Source organism: Acinonyx jubatus, chromosome E4, assembly GCF_027475565.1.
Source record: "Acinonyx jubatus isolate Ajub_Pintada_27869175 chromosome E4, VMU_Ajub_asm_v1.0, whole genome shotgun sequence".
NCBI lineage: Eukaryota > Metazoa > Chordata > Mammalia > Carnivora > Felidae > Acinonyx > Acinonyx jubatus.
The window spans coordinates 4519030-4524388 of NC_069395.1; positions in this window are offsets into that span (position 1 = coordinate 4519030).

A 5359-nucleotide genomic window follows, 5' to 3' on the forward strand; every position below is an offset into this window, starting at 1 on the left:
CAGGCCTCCCGAGGCTCCACGATTCCTGCTGGTCTGCCCAGGAGAAGGGGGGCCCCTGGGGGGGGCCCAGATGTACCCAAATCCCTCCCATCAAGCGATGGCCCAGACTCACGGGAGCAAGCAGCACAGAGGGGTCCCCAGCCTCTAGCGGAGTGGCCTGCCCACTACCGTGTCAGCACGGCAAGGCAGGGGGTGGGAGTGGGGGGTTGAAGGTTAGGACCAGACCTGCTGTCAACGGAACCACCTGGAAAGAGTATTTGAATTCCCGATGACAAACCGAAGAATTAAGAGACTCTGATGATAAGATGGGGCGCCTGGGTGGCTCCGTCGGTTGAGCGTCCGACTTCGGCTCAGGTCATGATCTCACGGTCTGTGAGTTCGAGCCCCGTGTCGGGCTCTGTGCTGACAGCTCGGAGCCTGGATCCTGCTGCGGATTCGGTGTCTCCCCCTCTCTCTGCCCCTCCCCCGCTCATGCTCTGTCCCTCTCTGTCTCTCGAAAATAAATAAAATGTTTAAAAAAAAATTTTTTTAAAGAGACTCTGACGGTAAGAACTATGTTCACCTCAAGGAGGTCAACCGTATGCACCAGGACCCTCATCCACTGGACAAGCGGGCTGGGCCCTGAGGAGGCCGCGATTAGCACAACTTGGTCTGGTGGGGACGGCAGCGAGGAAGGGGGTGCCAGCTTGCTCCCAGGGTCACGAGCTGTGGTGATGTGCGGCAAGCCCCCTCACCTGCTGGAAGTGACCTCTGAACAGCTCTGGGGGTGACCCGTGATGGGCCCGGGGCACCGCAAGCGGCTGGGGGAGCATTTCAGTCCCTGGGAAAGAAACCAGGGGACGGTCCAGCAGGACACAACTCAGAAGAGCAGAGCCAGGAGAGCCCGCTGATGGTTACTTTTGCCCCGAAGGGAAGAGCCTTGACGGCCGGATCTCTGGGGACCTTCTCCCCATTCCCGCAGAACATTCACCGGGGTTGGAGCCAGGCCTTCAGGATGGCCACACAACTCAGACCGGTCGTCCGGGACCGCGTGCACGTCTGTGTGCGGAGAGACCTTGGGATGGGTTCATTCACGCGTCCGGTGGGACTTCGAACTTTGAACTTATAGAAATAAAATTGCCTTTTGATTCTGCCGTGTGGATTCCCCCCAACACTCATGGCGGACGGGTACTGTGGTCCCCCTCGGTGCCCGGGGGGCCGCCCCTGGCCCGCCTGGCCTGCCTGGCAGTTTCCAGGGAGGTTGTGGGGAAGCTGGCAGGGGCCGAGCAGGGCCGGGGGCGTGTCTGCCTCAGCCTTCCCCGCTAAGCCCGCCTGGCCCGCCCTCACTCTCCTCTCCCTGTTTGTTTCCGTTGCTGGGAGAGGGGAAGGCGGTGCCCGAGGGGTGGGGTTCAGGGGCAGCCGGACCAGGGCTGGCTGGGACCATGGAAGTATTAACCATCAGGAGAGCTAACTGCCCAGCCCAAGGGATAAAGGTTCCCTGCTCTCCCCCGCCCTCTCCTTCCAACAGCCCACCCCACCCCACAAAATGCTGCAAAGAGTCCTGTGTTTCTAGAATTCGAATGCTTGCCCACGTGGCTGCATGAGGTACCTGAAGGGGTGTGGTATAAAAAGAGCCCGGACTTGTTTCGTGTGGTCCCGGCAGCCAGGCGGATGCAGAAGATGACACTCGGACCATCGGGGCTGATCTGAGACCGTTTGGGTTGCCTTTTGAGGTAATGAGCATCCTGTCTCTCAAGGTGTGCAAGCCCAAACTGTCCAATCGTTTGGTTAGAGGTTGCAAAAGGGATTCAAGCGTGAGAGGGTCTCTGCGGCCCCTTCCAGATTTGAGACTCTGATTTGGTGCTCACCCCACTAGCCCCGGGATGGTCTCTCCCCAGGGGCCATGCAGAAAAGCTCCTTAGCTCTGGGCACTTTCTCACGCTCTCCACTCCCACCCGGTGCCTTGACTCCTCTTTCCAGGAGTCTCCTGAGAAAGCCACCCAAAATCTCAACCCTATTCCTGTCCCAGCCTCAAAGTCATCAAAAGGGCATTGGGGTGATGGGCACGCCTTGCCGAGAGTGCATGCAGAGCACAAGGAAAATGCAGAAGCGGCACCGGGACCGAGAGTGTCCCAGCAGGGAGGAAGCTTAGAGGGAACGTCTGGCTGTGTAAAGCCAGGCAGATCAAGAACCACCTAGCCTCTCCTGGGACTGGAGATTTCTGTGATGTTGGAAATGAGCTTCTTCCGCGTAACCTTGGGTGATTTGCTGGGATACATCCCAGAGTATGGGAGGGGGAGGAGAGGGGGAGAGGTCGCCCTCTGGTCTGGAGTGTTACCTGCCAGGCTCCCCCTCTGCAGGGGGAGCGGCCAGGATGGGCAAGAGGGGGAAACAGTGAGGGACTTTGTGGCCTCCACACCTCGACTCCTTGTCTGAGACTCCAGCGTCTCCGCTCCACTGTCACCCAGGCAGCTGTCACCCTTTCTCACCCCAAAAGCCCTGTCTGGCTTTGAACCCTCTGAGCCCCTTTCATCCGAGCCGAATCAAAGTGCTTTTACTGAGACCAATTAATGTCCGGCAGTGACCCGAGTCACAGACAGGAATGCTGAGGCTTTGGGGGTGCCGAGGACATCCCAGCACCCCGCTGAGTCAGGGACAGCCGGGCTTGGCCACCAGGGAAGGCTGCTGAGTCATGCAGCCACTTCTCCGGCAGGTGCGGGGGGGGGGGGGGGCTTGAGCCCGCCTCCCAGCCCGAGCAGAGGGTGACGCAGGGGGCAGGTAGGGGCACGGGGCCAGCCCAGAGCCGGGGGACATGTGCCCGCACGGCGGCCGCCTGCAGAGCTGATCCAGGGCTCTGAGGTGGAGCCCCACCCCTGGATTTGCCAGACTACACCCACCCGGCCTGACCCTGCGAGGACCCAAAGACCCAAGGGGCAGAGAACAGGCAGTGGGAAGATGCTCGGGAACCCAGACGACAGAGTCAGGAGCTGGAGCTTTGCTTTTCTCTTCTTTCTTTTTTTTGTTTTTTGTTTTTTTGCATTTACGTCAACAAAGACACACCAAACAGCACTTCCTGGTCCCCCAGCCCTGCTTCCGCACACGCTTCTGCCTCAGAGCAGACGGAATGCTAGAGCCTTCCCTGGGAGAAAGCACAGCCCCCCCCCCCCCCCACCAAAGGCCCGATCTCTAGCTGGTTGTTCCTGAGCTGTGGGCCCCCCGTCCCCAAGTCCTCAGGAATTCCAGTTTTCTCTCTTCCTTGTCCCCCCGCCCCCCACTCTGCAGAGCTGGGCTCACACGGTCCCCCCCTTGGCTCTGCCCCCATCCTCATGCGGCCTGACCCCACCAGCCCCCACTAACGCCAGGGACCTCTTCCCTGCCATCATCCCCCCTGCCCTTCGCAGTGAGAGGGGCGGAGGGTATAAAAGACGTAGCCCGCATGCAGCTGGCATCTGAGGCAAGCCGTCAGGAATGCCCCACTTCTAGAAGCCGACTCGGGCCGGCCCTGAAGCCTGCGGGAGCCTGTGCAGGGTGTGGAGGAATCCCAAGAGCAGCAACCAAGCCCGTCTCCCACATCACGGGCCGATTCCTGGATTCCTGGAGGGGAACGACTCCCAGACCGTCTGCACCTGCCCAGAGGTGGCCGTGTTCCCCCATCCCCGAAGCCAAGCCTTCATTCAGACCTGCCACCCCCCCCCCCCCCACCGCCGCGGGTCTAGGCCACGGCAAGATGGTCTCGTTCTTAGGCTGCGGGAGCTGCCAGGCCCCGCACACCCGCGGTTTCACGAGCAGCAGTTGTGGTGAAACGCAGACCATGCTTTAAGCCTGTGAACTCTGCCCGCTTCTCCGCACGGGGCCTCACAAGTCAGCAACGGGCCTGGAACACCCTTTCTTCCCGATCCGCACTCCAACAGGGCCCTTGCCTCCTTGGCCCTCAGATGGGTGACTCAGGAAGGGATCTGGGCAAACTCCAGGCACCCGAGGCGGCCCTTTCTGGCTTTCCTGGCAAGAGGTTGCCCCGGCACGGGTAAGGGCTCACACTGCCTGGTCCCCGCAGGTAGTAACCGCAGTTGAGGAGCCTGAGGAGCTAAACCACCACAGAAGGCGCCGGAATCCTCAACGGCGTGCGCTGAGGTCAGGGGGTGTCTCCCGTCCTGGGAGAGTACCACATCTTTCCAAGACGGGGGAGGGCGCACTCAGGGCCACTGAGCAGGAAGGAGGGAGCCCCCCGCCCCAGCAGCTAGCCTGGGCAGGGTGGGGCAGGCGGACAAGGTGCCTGGGGAGGCTTCCCTGACGAAGACGAGGCACAGGGAGAAGCTTGCCTGCCCACTCTCCCTGGGCCCTATGAAAAGAGCACTCTTGCCCGAGGCCCTTATAACCTGGCGTTGCAAACAGCCAGGACGCGCCCGGCACTGCCCTCTGCCTCCTCTAGTGCAGGGCCCATGGAGGGAAGCAAGGCTGGGCTGTGGATTCGAGGCCTAGAGCACCGAGGGGGCGGGCTGGAGCCTTCCCCACCCCCCTGGCATACAGAACGGGGAAACGGCTCCACCCCTGGGCCACAGCTCTGCAGCCCACAAGGAGCCTGGTGAGCGGGGTCCTTCCAGAAAAGGCTGAGACTATTCTAGAGGCACAAGACATTTGGCGTGGGCAGCCAAGGGAGGAGCAGGAGCAGACTGGCCAAGCGAGAAGCTTCCGGGAGGGTGGACCCAGGTCCGCTGCACCGGGTGCCTGGGGGGTACCCAGCCGAGGCAGGCGCTCAAGAAGCCTTTGAATGCGTGAATGAATCAGAGTGTTTGGGGGAAACGGGAGGCAAGCTGTTAGTCAGTGGCCTTGGGGAGCCCCAGCTGCCAGAGTTAGGAGAGAGCAGGTGACGGGGCAGCCGGGTCTGGGTGAGGAGCAGGGCCCTGGGTGGGCCTGGGGGTGGACAGGTGTCCGTGTTGAGGCACTGCCTGGAGTGTAGAGGGTAGAGCAGGAGGGTGCAAACACCACCCCCACCCCCCACCCCCGCCACAGGAGGTGGGGTCTGAGCCACAGGTGGGGGCCCAGCCCGGGTCCCTCCTGCCCCAGCCCCTCCCTGAGAGACAGCTCCAACCGCTGGCACTGAAATACCTCTAAACCAGGCGTGGGACAGGGGCAGAGCAAGGCTGTGCTGAAGGAGGACACGAAGGCCACATGCCGGGGCCCCAAGAAGCCCAGAGGACCCAGGGTGAAGGGCCGAGAGGCTGGGATGGACCACCTGCAGAGGGCACCTTTCGGTCCCCTGCCCCAGGCCATCGCGCCGCCCTCGGCCCTGGCTCCGTTCAGTACCCTGCAGCAGACACAGCCACCCCCCCCCCCCCCCCCCGCTACCAAGAAAGCTGAGCCGTTCCTTAAAGAAGTGGGA